Genomic DNA, 16,991 nt, shown 5'->3' with positions numbered 1-16,991 from the left:
GGAAATTTCTCCCAGCAGCCTCAGGAGCAGCGGATTAAATCTCCACAATCAACTTGATGTACCCTGCATCTGTGGAATACCTGAATAGACAACGAATCATCCCAAATTGAGGAGGCGGACTTTGAGAGCAAGATTTATTATTTTTTCCACTTTTCCTCTTTTTGTGACTGTGTATGCTTCTGTGTGAGACTTCGTCTGTATAGCTTTGCTTTCACCATTTGTCCTAGGGTTCTGTCCATCTGTTTATTTTTTATTCATTTATTTATTTTTTACTTTAAAATTTTTTTTTCTTAATAATTATTTTTATTTTAATAACTATTTTATTTTATCTTACTTCATTTTATTTTCTCCTCTTTCTTTCTTTCTACCTTTTCTCCCTCTTATTCTGAGCCGTGTGGACGAAAGGCCTTGGTGCTGCAGCCAGGAGTCAGTGCTGTGCCTCTGAGGTGGGAGAGCCAACTTCAGGACATTGGTCCACAAGAGACCTCCCAGCTCCACGTAACATCAAATGGTGAAAATCTCCCAGAGATCTCCATCTCAACACCAACGCCCAGCTTCACTCAACGACCAGCAAGGTACAGTGCTGGACACCCTAGGCCAAACAACTAGCAAGACAGGAACACAACCCCACCCATTAGCACACAGGCTGCCTAAAATCATAATAAGGCCACAGACACCCCAAAACACACCACCAGACGTGGACCTGCCCACCAGAAACAAGAGATCCAGCCTCATCCACCAGAACACAGGCACTAGTCCCCTCCACCAGGAAGCCTACACAACCCACTGAACCAACTTTAGCCACTGAGGACAGACACCAAAAACAACGGGAACTACAAACCTGCAGCCTGCAAAAAGGAGACCCCAAACACAGTAAGGTAAGCAAAATGAGAAGACAGAAGAACACACAGCAGATGAAGGAGCAAGATAAAAACCCACCAGACCTAACAAATGAAGAGGAAATCGGCAGTCTACCTGAAAAAGAATTCAGAATAATGAGAGTAAAGATGATCCAAATCTTGGAAATAGAATAGACAAAGTGCAAGAAACATTTAACAAGGATCTAGAAGAACTAAAGAGGAAACAAGCAGCTATGAACAACACAATAAATGAAATTAAAAATACTCTAGATGGGATCAATAGCAGAATAACTGATGCAGAAGAACGGATAAGTGACCTGGAAGATAAAATAGTGGAAATAACTACTGCAGAGCAGAATAAAGAAAAAAGAATGAAAAGAGCTGAGGACAGTCTCAGAGACCTCTGGGACAACATTAAATGCACCAACATTCGAATTATAGGGGTCCCAGAAGAAGAACAGAAAAAGAAAGGTACTGAGAAAATATTTGAAGAGATTATAGTTGAAAACTTCCCTAATATGGGAAAGGAAATAGTTAATCAAGTCCAGGAAGCACAGAGAGTCCCTTACAGGATAAATCCAAGGAGAAACACACCAAGACACATATTAATCAAATTGTCAAAAATTAAATAAGAAAATATATTAAAAGCAGCAAGGGAAAAACAACAAATAACACACAAGGGAATCCCCATAAGGTTAACAGCTGATCTTTCAGTAGAAACTCTGCAAGCCAGAAGGGACTGGCAGGACATATTTAAAGTGATGAAGGAGAAAAACCTGCAACCAAGATTACTCTACCCAGCAATGATCTCATTCAGATTTGATGGAGAAATTAAAACCTTTACAGACAAGCAAAAGCTGAGAGAGTTCAGCACTACCAAACCAGCTTTACAACAAATGCTAAATGAACTTCTCTAGGCAAGAAACACAAGAGAAGGAAAAGACCTACAATAACAAACACAAAACAGTTAAGAAAATGGGAATAGGAACATACATATTGATAATTACCTTAAATGTAAATGGACTAAATGCTCCCACCAAAAGACACAGATTGGCTGAATGGATACAAAAACAAGACCCATATATATGCTGTCTACAAGAGACCCACTTCAGACCTAGGGACACATACAGACTGAAAGTGAGGGGATGGAAAAAGACATTCCATGCAAATGGAAACCAAAAGAAAGCTGGAGTAGCAATTCTCATATCAGACAAAATAGACTTTAAAATAAAGACTATAAAAAGAGACAAAGAAGGACACTACATAATGATCAATGGATCGATCCAAGAAGAGGATATAACAATTGTGAATATTTATGCACCCAACATAGGAGCACCTAAATACATAAGGCAAATACTAACAGCCATAAAAGGGGAAATCGACAGTAACACATTCATAGTAGGGGACTTTAACACCCCACTTTCACCAATGGACAGATCATCCAAAATGAAAATAAATAAGGAAACACAAGCTTTAAATGATACGTTAAACAAGATGGACTTAATTGATATTTATAGGACATTCCATCCAAAAACAACAGAATACACATTTTCCTCAACTGCTCATGGAACATTCTCCAGGATAGATCATATCTTGGGTCACAAATCAAGCCTTGGTAAATTTAAGAAAATTGAAATTGTATCAAGTATCTTTTCCGACCACAACGCTATGAGACTAGATATCAATTACAGGAAAAGATCTGTAAAAAATGCAAACACATGGAGGCTAAACGATACACTACTTAATAACGAAGTGATCACTGAAGAAATCAAAGAGGAAATCAAAAAATACCTAGAAACAAATGACAATGGAGACACGATGACCCAAAACCTATGGGATGGGCTTCCTTGGTGGCGCGGTGGTTGGGAGTCCACCTGCCGACGCAGGGGGTGCGGGTTCGTGCCCCGGTCCGGGAGGATCCCACGTGCCGCGGAGTGGCTGGGCCCGTGAGCCATGGCTGCTGGGCCTGCGCGTCCAGAGCCCTTGCTCCACAGTGGGAGGGGCCACAGCAGTGAGAGGCCTGCGTACCGCAAAAAAAAAAAAAAAAAAAAAAAAAAACCTATGGGATGCACCAAAAGCAGTTCTAAGAGAGAAGTTTATAGCAATACAATCCTACCTTAAGAAACAGGAAACATCTCGAATAAACAACCTAACCTTGCACCTAAAGCAATTAGAGAAAGAAGAACAAAAACACCCCAAAGTTAGCAGAAGGAAAGAAATCATAAAAATCAGATCAGAAATAAAAAGAAATGAAGGAAACGATAGCAAAGATCAATAAAACTAAAAGCTGGTTCTTTGAGAAGATAAACAAAATCATAAACCATTAGCCAGACTCATCAAGAAAAAAAGGGAGAAGACTCAAATCAATATAATTAGAAATGAAAAAGGAGAAGTAACAACTGACTCTGCAGAAATACAAAGGATCATGAGAGATTACTATAAGCAACTCTGTGCCAATAAAATGGACAACCTGGAAGAAATGGACAAATTTTTAGAAATGCACAACCTGCCAAGACTGAATCAGGAAGAAATAGAAAATATGAAGAGACCAATCAGAAGCACTGATATTGAAACTGTGATTAAAAATCTTCCAACAAACAAAAGCCCAAGACCAGATGGCTTCACAGGTGAATTCTATCAAAGATTTAGAGAAGAGCTAACACCTATCCTTCTCAAACTCTTCCAAAATATAGCAGAGGAAGGAACACTCCCAAACTCATTGTATGAGGCCACCATCACCCTGATACCAAAACCAAACAAAGATACTACAAAATAGAAAATTACAGACCAATATCACTGATGAACATAGATGCAAAAATCCTCAACAAAATACTAGCAAGCAGAATCCTGCAACACATTAAAAGGATCATACACCAGGATCAAATGGGATTTACCCCAGGGATGAAAGGATTCTTCAATATATGCAAATCAAACAATGTGATACACCATATTAACAATTGAAGAAGAAAAAGCATATGATCATCTCAATAGATGCAGAAAAAGCGTTTGAGAAAATTCAACACCAATTTATGATAAAAACTCTCCAGAAAGTGGGCATAGAGGGAACCCACCTCAACATAATAAAGGCCATATATGACAAACACACAGCAAACATCATTCTCAATGGTGAAAAACTGAAAGCATTTCCTCTGAGATCAGGAAAAAGACAAGGATGTCCGCTCTCACCTCTATTATTCAACATAGTTTTGGAAGTCCTAGCCATGGCAATCAGAGAAGTAAAAGAAATAAAAGGAATATAATTTGGAAAAGAAGAATAGAACTGTCCCTATTTGCAGATGACATGATACTATACATAAAGAATCCTAAAGATGCCACCAGAAAACTACTAGAGCTCATCAATGAATTTGGTAACGTTTCAGGATACAAAATTAATGCACAGAAATCTGTTGCATTCCTATACACTAATGATGAAAAATCTGAAAGAGAAATTAAGGAAACACTCCCATTTACCATTGCAACAAAAAGAATAAAATGCCTAGGAATAAACCTACCTAGGGAGACAAAAGACCTGTATGCAGAAAACTATAAGACACTGATGAAAGAAATTAAAGATGATACCAACAGATGGAGAGATATACCATATTCTTGGATTGGAAGAATCAATATTGTGAAAATGACTATACTACCCAAAGCAATCTACAGTTTCAGTGCAATCCGTATCAAATTACCAATGGCATTTTTTACAGAACTAGAACAAAATAATCTTAAAATTTGTATGGAGTCACAAAAGACCCCAAATAGCCAAAGCAGTCTTGAGGGAAAAAAAACGGAGCTGGAGGAATCAGACTCCCTGACTTCAGATAATGCTATAAAGCTACAGTAATCTAATCAATATGGTACTGGCACAAAAACAGAAATATAGATCAATGGAACAAGATAGAAAGCCCAGAGATAAACCCATGCACCTATGGTCAACTAATCTATGACAAAGGAGGCAAGGATATACAATGGAGAAAAGACAGTCTCTTCAATAAGTGGTGCTGGGAAAATTGGACAGCTACATGTAAAAGAATGAAATTAGAACACTCCCTAACACCAAACACAAAAAAAAAACTCAAAATGGATTAGAGACCTAAATGTAAGACTGGACACTATAAAACTCTTAGAAGAAAACATAGGAAGAACACTCTTTGACATAAATCACAGCAAGATCTTTTTAGATCCACCTCCTAGAGTAATGGAAATAAAAACAAAAATAAACAAATGGGACCTAATGATACTTAAAAGCTTTTGCACAGCACAGGAAACCATAAACAAGACGAAAAGACAGCCCTCAGAATGGGAGAAAGTATTTGCAAAGAAATCAACTGACAAAAGATTAATCTCCAAAATATATAAACAGCTCATGCAGCTCAATATTAAAATAACAAACAACCCAATCCAAAAATAGGCAGAAGACCTAAACAGACATTTCTCCAAAGAAGTCATACAGATGGCCAAGATGCACATGAAAATCTGCTCAACATCACTAATTATTACAGAAATACAAATCAAAACTACAATGAGGTATCACCTCACACCAGTTAGAATGGGCAGCATCAGAATATCTACAAACAACAAATGCTGGAGAGGGTGTGGAGAAAAGGGAACCCTCTTGCACTGTTTGTGGGAATGTAAATTGATACAGCCACTATGGAGAACAGTATGGAGGTTCCTTAGAAAACTAAAAATAGAATTACCATATGACCCAGCAATCCCACTACTGGGCATATACCCTGAGAAAAGCATAACTCAAAAAAACACATGAACCCCAATGTTCATTGCTGCACTATTTACAATAGCCAGGTCATGGAAGCTACCTAAATGCCCATTGACAGATGAAAGGATAAAGAAGATGTGGTACATATATACAATGGAATATTGCTCAGCCATAAAAAGGAATGAAATTGGGTCATTTGTAGAGACGTGGATGGATCTAGAGACTGTCATACAGAGTGAAGTAAGTCAGAAAGAGAAAAACAAATATTGTATATTAACGCATATATGTGGAACCTAGAAAAATGGTACAGATGAACTGGTTTGCAGAGCAGAAATTGAGACACAGGTGTAGAGAACAAACTTATGGACACCAAGCGGGGATAGTGGCGGGGGGTGGGGGTGGGGGTGGAGGTGTGATGAATTGGGAGATTCGGATTGACATGTATACACTGATGTGTGTAAAATTGATGACTAATAAGAACCTGCTGTATAAAAAATAAATAAAATAAAATTCAAAAAATATGTGTACAAAGAAATAAGACTTTTCCCCCCTACTTTGTTTCTAATTTCTGCACGAGTCCCTAGGCTGAGTGGGGAAGAATAGGAAAGACAAACTGTCACGAAGAGCTCACCTCACTGTCTAATGCTTGAAGTCTAAGTTTAAAAGAATGATTTACCCTCTTGTCATTTTGTAACAATCCCCTATCTAAAAGTACTAAAGGGCAGTTCTTACATTTAGAGTGCCTCAGAATCAGCTGCGGAGATTACAGAAACTCCTTCCTGGGCTCCAATCCCCAGAGGTTTCATTGGTGTGAGGCCCTAGAGTCTGTGTTTTTCACGTAAACACAAACCACATGTTTCTGATGCGGGTGGGCTGCAGATCCCAGTTGAAAACCTATTGTTCTATAAGACTGATTCAAACCTATAAATAAGCTTGTTTTCCTTTAAGAATCTTTAATTGAAAGGTGTATAAGTCATACCACAAATTGACATAAAGATCTCAAAGCATTCCTTGGGAAAAGTCCTTAGTTATGTTCTTTTGCCTGCCAGAATTAAAATCAAGCACTCACTGCACAATTATTTCCTAGTAATGGTTGAAAAATTAAGCAACAACATGAACAAAAAACTCAACCATTGTCACCACCACCACCATCAATCACAAAAAGATCCATCAAAAGACTCAGACCTGAGGTAGACACATGCTCTCCTTTCGTAGTAGATGAAGTGACCTCGACTTCTGCTTTTACACTTGGTTATTTAAGTATTTTCCATGAGCGCCTTTAGCTGTCACTACAGAGGAACTCACTGGCAGAGTTAGCAGAATGGATGAAAAGTCAGCCAATCTATGAAGTATTACTTAAAGATAAAGTATTAAAATTTGAGGACCTCTTGCCCTGTGGTTATTCAAGCATCCCACCAATTCTTCCTTCATCCCTGTCTGCCAGGGCTGGAAGGTATTGATGGTATAATCAGTAGTCAGTGGAGAACTCAATATTACTTCTAAGAACTTCATTTTATGGATGTAACATTTATGAAAACAACAGCATATGAATGCAGTAAATCTCAGACCTGGTCAGGATCAATTACTTTTAGTAAAAATCCCTAAAAGGCATTCTTGTGTTTCACATTTGAAAAGTAGTTCTTCACCCTAAAAAAAAAAAGAAGTTGCAAAAAATGTATCTTTGGAATGGAGGATTCTACAGTATTTAACTTTCCATAAGTTATATTGTTTCCCTCTACACGTTAGAACCTGTTCTTAAAAGCAAATGTGTCGCCACCAATGTCTTCAATTTGCTGTAATTGCAATGAGAACCATCTTGGGTACACCTGAGCAGGAAACAGGGTGAGAGTTCTTTATGGAAAAAAAATGGAAAGGAAAAAACATACCTAATGTAATGTTTCAAACATGTACCAATATGTCCTGACTTGTCAGCCAAAGACAGACAGACAACCTGCAGATTTATACAGTGTTCATATGTCCCCCATCTTATTATTGCTAAGGTGAATGTGCTAGACACTTATTAAATTGGTGTTCTATGTCTGCTGTAATAAGTGACCATGAGTTTAGCGGCTTAAATGAACACACATTTACTATATTACAGTTCTGTAGGTTAGGAGTCCAACAAAGGTCTCACTGGACTAAAATCAAGGGGTCAATAGGGCTGCCTTACCTTCTGGAGACTCTAGGGGATAATTTGTTTCCTTGTCTTTTCTGAAAAGGTTTTAGAGGTCACCCACATTCCTTGGCTTGTGCCCTCTTTATCCATCTTCATAACCAGCAACAGCAGGTAGAGTCCTTCTCACTTTGCATCATCCTGACCTTCTTTTCTGCTTCCCAATTTTAAGGTGCCATGTAATTACAGGGGGCCCATCTGAATAGTCCAGGATAATTGCCTCATCTCAAGGTCTTTATCCTAATCACAGCTGCAAAGTTTCCTTTTCTATGTGATGTAATGTACTCACATGTTTGGGGAATTACAACAGGGACAACCTAGAGGGGGCATTATTCTGCTGCTGAGGACACTACTAACCAAGGTGCCAACTGATATTGGAATAAAGAAAAAAAAACTTGTCTACTTTCAACAAAGCTTAGTAAAATTAAGACAGTATGTGAAAGTGCAATGTAGAACAGCAAAGCAAGACAAAGTCAAATCGGGACCCTAGAAACGCTCCATTGATGACCATACTATTGCACAAGAAGGAGTCAGCTTAGGGCTTCCTTGGTGGCGCAGTGGTTGAGAGTCCGCCTGTCGAGGCAGGGGACACGGGTTCGTTCCCCGGTCAGGCAAGATCCCACTTGCCGCGGAGCGGCTAGGCCCATGAGTCATGGCTTCTGAGCCTGCGCGTCCGGAGCCTGTGCTTTGCAACGGGAGAGACCACAACAGTGAGAGACCCGCGTACCGCAAGAACAAACAAACAAAAAAGAACTAGTCAGTTTAGGTTAGTTAGGTTTTTCTTTTCCCAGATGTTGCTTCCCCACCCTCCCCCCACCCCCAGGTTGACTTTGATGGTGGAAATCTCATCCAAGACTAAGAGCCTGTGGTAGAGGAAGTGAAGGTGGTGGTGGAGTCGGTGCACCTGGGACCCCACTAACTTCTGAATATGAACTTTCAGCTGGTCTCCGTGGAACAGATGGGTTTTCTCAGACCCACCCTTGCATAAACACCAGGTGGACGGGGGGGACTCCATGCCCCTTTCCTTGGAACTTGGCCTTGTAAAGAAGCAGGCATCAAAAGGTTAACCTGTCTGGGGCCTCCTGAACCAGATGTTCCAGGTTCCAGTAGAGAGCTTCCTGACTTTTGGTCACACATCCCCAGGGTCGGCCTAAGGCCCGTGCTGCCTGGGTTGGCTGTGGAGGATGAGCTCTTCAGGCAGAGCCATCTTGCTCTGTCTCCTCCAAACCAGGTTCTGACCAGAGAGCAATGTGTTCGTGTTTCTCAGGCTGGTGGAAGATACTCCCTCATCGTCCTCTCAGACTGGGGCAGCCCCTCCCCATGTTGGCCTGCTCTGGGGGGGAAGGGATGGGAGGATGGGAGCAAGAGGGGCAGGGACAAGGAGGAGGAGTGGGAACAAAAACGCTTGGGGAGAAGGTAGGGGAGGATGGCGAGGAAGGGGAAGGCGGAAGCTGAAGAAGAATAAGGAGGACGATGACCAGAGTGTGAATGCCATGGAGGTTCTAGCCTCTGGTCCCAGAATGGCAGCTGCCCTCTCTTGAACTTCCCCTGACCTCATGCTGGACACACTCACACCCCAGCCTCCTCTCTCATCCTCCAGACTCCTTTATTCCCACAAGAGCAGCCTCCCATGCCTTGATTCTGGGGATTCTTTCCTTTCTCCCTAGGTTTCCCCAGAGCTAGGCACAGATTCCTCACCAGCAGCCAAACCCTGGTCTGTGGTTCTGGAGAGTCCAAAGCATGGAAATCTCTCATGAGAAAAGGAAATGAAGGCCACATGGAGTCATGGGGTCACTCTGCAGAATCTCAATCCAGCTGTCCAAGTCACACTAGGTTGATATTTGGGAAGATGTCAAACTCGTTCAAAAGAAATTCTAAGAAGATCCTTGGTGCAGGTCATTGTTACATGGAGTAAATTGCACTATGAAATCCTAAACCAGGTGATCAAACTTCATTCTAAAGTCACCGATCAGGCCTAACAAGGGCAAAACAGGTTGTGAGTACTAATTACAGGGAATGAACAAAACTGGGGCAGATCCCACAAAGGCCAGGTAGGAGAAGCTTCTTGGGCCAATGGCTAAGTAACCTCCTGTATTAGTCAGCTTGGGCTGCCATAAAAAATTACCATAGACTGGGTGGCTTAACCAGAAATCTGTTTTCACACATTCTGGAGGCTGGAAGTCCAAAATCAAGATTGATGTTCTTGCCAATTCAGTTTCCAATGCAAGCTGTCTTCATGGCATGCAGATAGCAGATGCCTCACTGCGTCTTCACATAGCCTTTTCTCCTTGCTTGAGCTGGGGTAGGGCAGGAGCCCAAGCTCTCTGGTATCGCCTCTTGTAAGGACACTAATCCTATCAGATCAGGGTCCCAAGGCTATGACCTCATTTAATCTTAATTACTTCCTTAAAGGCCCCTTCTCCAAATACAGCCCTACAGGGATTAGGGTTCAAGATATGAATTTGGGGGGCGGGTGGTGGAACACATACATTCAGTTCCTAACACCTTCTCCAGCCTCCTCCTCCCATGAAGGCGTTTGCAGCTCTCAGCTCTGGTCCCTGGGAACTTCCCAGGCACTGGGGCCTCAGATTCCTCTCCCCACAGACTTTCTCCTTCTCTCTCTCTGACTCAAATGCCTCAACACGGGGCACAGCTGTTGACTGGCTGACACTCAAAGGCAGTGGACTCAGTTGCTTTCACCTGGCTGACTTTCAGAAGAGAGGGGCCACCACTGACTGATATGTTTGCAGAAATGTGTTCACTGAGGAGACTGGCTGTGGTGGCAGAATAATGCTTCCCCAAAGATGTCCACATCCTGGTCCCTGGAATTTGTGAACATGTTACTTGACATGGCAAAAGAGACTTTGCAGGTGTGATTAAATTAAGGACCTTGACATCGGCAGGGGGGTGGGTTATCCTGGTGGGTCCAATGACAAGGGTCCATATAAGTGAAAGAGGGAGGAAGGAGAGTTGGTGTCAGAATAATGTGTTTTGAGAACAACTTGATCAGCCGTGACTGGCTATGAAGATGGAAGGGGGCTGTGTGAGTAGAATGTGAGCATCTTCTAGAGGCTGGAAAAGGCAAAGAAAGAGGTCCTCCCTTAGAGCCTCCAGAAAGAACCTCAACTCCACTGTCACATTAATTTTAGCCCAGTGAGGTGCATCTTGGACTTCTGACCTCCAGAACCATAAGATAATAAATGCGTGTTTTTATAAGCCACTAACTGTGTGGTAATGTTACAGTAGCAACAGGAAACTCCTACATTGGACATTGGTGGATAGAGAGGATTTAGAACCAGTTCTGGTGGCTATTTCTTACCATGGCTTTAGATCAATTACTCTACCCCCAGAAATATGAACTTTCAAACTTTTCAATTCTCAGTGGAGATAATGTAAATAATACTGGATGATGTACCCACCATCCCTGTAGAAGAGGTTGAAACCCTCATCCTGTGCTCAGGGATAAACATCTAGTATGCTCCGAGGTTGGGTCGTGCACACGTGTATATTTGAGGCAGGGTTGCAGTGGCTTGGGCACTGGATTTATAATGTTATCCACAGGGCTGGCTGCAGGGTGCTGGGTACAGGGGGGGTCTTTTGCCATATCTAAGCCATCTAGTATCTGAGCCCCCTTTGTATGAGGAACTTCCCACATTCTGCAACTTTTAAGGATCACATACTTGCTTTCTTAGTTTTCCTAGGGGCTAAGATGTGGGTCTATTACCAAGAGCTGGCCAATCCCCATCAGCAACAACTACTCCAGCATTTGACAGGAGTTGAGAGACACAAGGAGTAGGCCCCGGGGAAATTTTTTCTGTCCCCTGCAACAGAAGAATCTCCCTACCTCAAGATCCTTAGTTTAACACCGACCAGGTGCAGCAGAAGTCATGGAACCATTGGAGGTGTCTAGTGTCCAGGGCCAGTAGTGTCACCTGTGCAAAGCTACAGGGTCTGTCACTCAGCAGGGGGCACTAGTGTCCTTCCCATTTGGTCTGTGTGCTCCCTTCCATTGGCCTTTCTTATTCTTCCCTGTTTGTACAGTCTCGTTCTCCAGTTTGCTGGAGATTCTCTGAGCTATTACTATCCCTGGAATAAAGCATATTTCAGATGAAATGAGCCAGAATTTATTTCTGATGGTTGCAGACAGAGAAAGGGGGGGAAAGGGGGAAAGCAGGGGAGGAAAGGAAGCTTCTTCCTGGAAGTTAGCTGGGTGCTGAGTTCCTTTGTTGTTGACTCCAAGATTCTCCAGAAGAGTCAACTTCCCCCTTAAGCCAAAGGCACCCTCAAGGATCAAGTTACACCACTCCTCGCTCTCTGGTCTGAAAACACAAGTTGGCTGCTTTCTGCAGTCTTCCCCCTCCCCGCCCTCAGGTCTAACCCAGTCTTACCCAGTAAGAGAAAACCAACCAACCAACCAACCAACCAACCTCTCTTCAAGCAAACAAGTCATCTTTCTATCCCTTATCTTGGTCATCAGCTTCTTTTTCAGAATCTTCATTCCTTGTATTCTGTATGGGGGGGGAAAGGAAAAACATGGTACCTGGGATACCACGAGATTGAAGTATAGAAGGACGTGCACAGAAAATGCACCGAGTAGCACTCTGAGATGAAACCCTGAATCTGTATGTCTATACACAAGATACATACATATATACTTGTATCCATTGTTTTACAACTTCTTTAATACTTAAAAAATTTTTGGATCAGCATAACACACGATCCCAGAATTCCTTTCCCCGGCGTGTAACGCAGGACAAAAGGTAAGAATTCGAGGAGACTGGCAAAATCCGGCTGTATCTCAGATAAAGGATAAGAGGCGTGTTACCTCGGCTTGGTGGGCTCCCGAAGTGGGCGGACATTGTGACGTCACTTCCCCTTCAGCAGCCGGCCCGCCCATTGGTCATCTCGGCAGGGCGGGGACAGGGCGGGGGTTGGAGGAGAGGAGCCGCCTTAGAGGTCAGGAATGGGGCTCGGCTTATGTAAATCTTGCAGCTTATGGGTACAATTCCCCGCGAGCCACTTCCCGGGCTGTGGAAGTTTTCGGGAGAAGTTGCTTGGATTTTATTAGCAGAGTCGTTTGGAGGGGCTGAGAGGCGTGGAAGGGGAGGGGGTGCGGAGGGTGGGTGGGGAGCGTGTGTGTACAGTGTAGGCGTCTAAGGCTGTACGGGGAGGCGGGGAAACTAGTTCATACTTACCTGGTAGGGGAGATATCATGATCATTAAAGTGGTTCTCCCAAGAGGAGGCTCACTCATTGCACTTCGGGTGTGCTGACGCTTGCGATTTCCCCAAGTGCGGGAAACTCGACTGCATAATTTGTGGTAGTGGGGGACTGCGTGCGCGCTTTTCCCCTGCAGTTGGTGTCCAATAGTAGAAGTAATTTCTGCAACCCGTGTAACACAAGGCTTGGGTTTTTCTGTTCTTATGTCGGGGTTTTAAAGCGCTTTAAGAAGTAGATAATGGGTGTTCCTGATGGCATAGTGTTTGGGGGTCCACCTGCCGATGGGGGGGGGCGCAGGTTTGTGTCCCGGTCCGGGAGAATCCCGCGTGTCGCGGAGCGGTGTGGGCCGTGGCCGCTAGACCCGCGCCTGTGGAGCCTGTGCTGCGCGGCAAAAGGAGCCACGGCGGTAAGAGGCCCCCATACTTTAAAAAAAAAAAAAGTAGGTATTGTATGGGAAGAGTAGGCGCTGGTTCTATTTCTTCTTTGTGGGGAATCGCGTACGAACTTTCCATTCAAGTGGTGAGGTGTTTTACAGAAACCGTTTTTGAAAAATTATTTTAGTGCTTTAGTTTCTTACTCTGGCTGCTCCTTACTCTGCAGTAATTAGCGTTTCCGCAGCTTTTTTTTTTTAGAAGTTAGGCTTTCGCAATGAAAATCTCCCAGAAGATGTGAAACACAGGTTTTTTAAAAGGCGAGTAGTATGCGGGTTTTCCTGGCAGTGCAGTGGTTAAGGGTTTCCCGCGCGGCGCGGAGTACGGGTGCGAGCCTACCAGGAGTCCCCGTGCTGGAATTATTGTACTCTGCGCACTTGAAGGCTTTGCTCCGCATCAACACAAGTCACTCCGTCAGAAAGTACGGCGATGAGTAGTAGCCACCGCTACCGCTTGCCGCAATAGGAAAAAAGCCCGCGCGTAGCAACGGCGGCCCAACGCAGCCGGAAATCAGTGAAATTAATTTTTTAAAAAGTAAGAGACTAAGAGTCTGATGAAAAATGGTAGTGAGTTATCCTGAGGGATGGGAAACTATGGGTCCAATTTATTGCTTGGAGAGTTTGCAAGCAATACGCACGAGGGCAAACTGAAATGGAGCCCAGTGGACCTTGTTGAGTTGAGAGCACGGAGCAGACAGCAGGAAAACCGCAGGAGTTATCTTTCAGCAGACAGACTCACAGAGATGAGAAAGATACTAAAAGTAAATCAGAACTGCAAAGGAGATCTGTTCATCGTGCAGCACAGTACTGAGCAGTGCGGCCGTAGGAGGAAACTCCCTAAGGTCGGGAGAAATCTTTGATAAGATCAGACTCACACAGGTCGTGCTTTTTACAAGCAGGTAGACTAAAGGGAAAAACAACAACAACAAAAAATCGTAATTCGTACGCGGTACCATCTTGCCTGAGTAGCGGAAGCTGGTTAGCCCCAGACGGAGCGCTGCTCGGAACCACTTCGCAAATCAAGCTGTTTGCAAGTAACTTAACTGCATCCCTCAGCAAAGTTTAGCGTTTACAGGAACACAACTGTCCAGCTTCCAACAAGGCACCATTCACAATGCCTGGTCTATCAGAGATTTTGAGGTAGCCAAAGAGGCAGGAGGAATGACCCATAATGCAGAGACACATCGGTCATTTGCAAATGACCCAGAGCTGATACAGATGTTAGAATCACCAGAGGAGGACATTAAAACATTTATTCCACCTGTATTCCGTAACTTAAAACAGTTAAATGTACACACGGAAAAACATTAAAAACAAAAGACCCGCTCTAACGTAAAGAGATGAAAACTACACTGTCTGAAAGGAAACGTACGTACTACAAGAGATTAACAATGAGCAATTCGAAAACACAGAAGAAAAAATTTTGAATAGGAATTGTCTTGACTTTGCAGAACACTTGGCGTAGAAAGCGACAGTTCCAAACGAAAGGGCGGAGGCGTCCTGAGATGGGGCGGTGAATACTCCGCGCAGGTGGTGCCATGGAGCTTGATTTATGACGTCGCAGCTTGAGTAAGGGATGGCCGCCACCCGTGTGCGTGTGCCTTCATCCTCTAGCAGTTGTCCTGGAACGTACAAGGCAGATGACTTAGTGAGGGCAGCCCTCAGGTGGTGCAAAGAGACCAGGGGGTACCAGGTAAAAACCGGGAGCAGGCGGAGATCAGCTGAGTGGAGATTCCGGGAAAGGGTCTCTGGGGAGGAACTGAAAGGGCAGACGCATAAAAGCGACAGCTGAGACCTCGCTCATCGCATATCTAAGACCAATCTTCGTCCCTGGGTGGGCTCGAACCACCAACCTTTCGGTTAACAGCCGAACGCGCTAACCGATTGCGCCACAGAGACGAGCGGCTACGAGGTTTTCTTGTAATATCCTGGAATCAGAATGTATTCCTCGTCCCTTCCAACCCCAGCGGAAAAGAGATTCAAATGTATCTTGTCCAACCTCGCTGGCGCCATAGACACTGAGTCTCGTCGTCGGGCACGTCCGGCCGTGGACACCGAGCCCGAGTGAGCTGGGGGCTCCGACGAAGCCACACCGGGCCCACGACCATCCTCGCCTGCTCCTGGCTGCCTCGAAAGCGGCCCCTCTACACGAGACGACTGCCGCCTCTCTCGGGCTCAAGTCTTCCATTTCCCACTCGTGATCGGCCTCACCCGTCGCGCTCACCGCAAGTTCCCCTCCAGGCCCGGGTGGTCGTACGGGGGAAGGACAGCAACCGGCTGTGCCCCCACCGTTCTGCCCCCTCTGGGCGCCTCCAGAGAAGGGCTCCACGAGGCACAACCGGGAGTTTGTTCACCAGGCAGCCCCTCGCCCGGAGCAGGGCCTGGCATTCAGCAGTCGCCCAATAAATACCTCGCGGAGGATGCATTCCGCCGCCGGGGCCCGGCGTGGTGGGTAGACCAAGAATTCTTATGCCACCTGTAAGGTTTTAGTCCTCGATGAACCTAGATTTTTCAGATCAGCTGTTCTTCAAAACCTTTCTTCTAGCAGCTGATTTAGAACCAGATATAAGTCCTAGAAAGGCCAGGAGGGCACCACCCCGACCTGCTCTGAACTCCCCACCCAAGGCGGTGCTGCGGCCTCAGCCTGCGGGCGCAGGTGTCGGGTCTGAGAGCCGTGAAGGAGGAAAGCTGCAAACCAGAAAGACGGCTGGGCTAACGTGGATCCGACCACAGCTCCGTAGGTCCCTGGTGGACCACAGTGGTCGTGGTGTGATTGGTGCGGTGATGGGAGCCTGCCTGCTTGGGTCTGAACTCGAATCCTAACAGAAAACGGGTTTCCCGTGCCTGATCACCCCCGGCAACACCGTATGGTTCTACCTTTTGGACTTGGTGCCTTGCCCCCTACTGGCCACAGAGCAGGCGGGAGAGGTGGCGAGGCGCACACCTCATCGGAGGACTCCACGTTCTGAGGACGCCCAGACTCCGCCCGAGACCCCCACGGCCTGGAGTCAGCATTCCCTTCAGCTGCGCCCTCGCTGACGCTCCCGGTGCCGCCCACTCTGAGGAGAGCGCCTGCGGCTCCAAGAACAAACTTCTCCTCTGTCTAACTGGGGGCATTTGGCTGGGTTCATTTGTTACATTGTGTTTTCGATGTCTAGAGGCGACATTTTAAAAATTAATCTTATAATGATTTAAAAAAATGAATGTGGTTCCCAACTCAAATCAAACCAAACACGGCATATTCACTACAGTCTAGCCTTGACTATAAGATCTGCACGTGTCTCAAAGGCCTGGAGGGAGGTGGGTCAGGGATCCCTGCTCTCCTCAGACGCCGGAATCCGCAGCCCGGGCTCCCCTTTCTGGCTGAGCTTGGGATGAAAGGACGAGGTTTCCTGGAGTGAAGGTTCAAATCTCAGCCTAACAGCGGCTTTTCGTGTCCAACGGAGACTTAGGAGCGAGCAGTTCTGAATAAAATGGGTATAAACTGGGATAGGATCCATTAATATTCGGAATAATAAATAGGGCACCTGAATACAATACAGTACTTCCCATCCAGGTCTGGAACCCTCGACCCGAAAGCTAAGACGCT

General features: G+C 44.7%; 2 non-coding genes across 2 annotated transcripts; one reads left to right on the top strand and one right to left on the bottom strand.

Annotated features, from left to right (window-relative positions):
• The first annotated feature begins 12,940 nt into the window (after positions 1-12,940).
• LOC114900113 lies at positions 12,941-13,104 on the top strand. The gene has a single exon (XR_003794733.1). It is a non-coding gene; the product is annotated as a U1 spliceosomal RNA (small nuclear RNA).
• Positions 13,105-15,227: 2,123 nt separating this feature from the next.
• TRNAN-GUU lies at positions 15,228-15,301 on the bottom strand. Its single transcript has one exon. It is a non-coding gene; the product is annotated as a tRNA-Asn (tRNA).
• Between the last annotated feature and the right edge of the window lie 1,690 nt (positions 15,302-16,991).

The sequence above is a fragment of the Monodon monoceros genome, unplaced genomic scaffold (genome assembly GCF_005190385.1).
Source record: "Monodon monoceros isolate NGI ecotype Baffin Bay Population unplaced genomic scaffold, NGI_Narwhal_1 Super_Scaffold_18, whole genome shotgun sequence".
NCBI classification, from domain to species: Eukaryota; Metazoa; Chordata; class Mammalia; order Artiodactyla; family Monodontidae; genus Monodon; species Monodon monoceros.
Note: the sequence above shows the minus strand (reverse complement) of the source record. Positions and strands in the feature narration are given on the sequence as shown.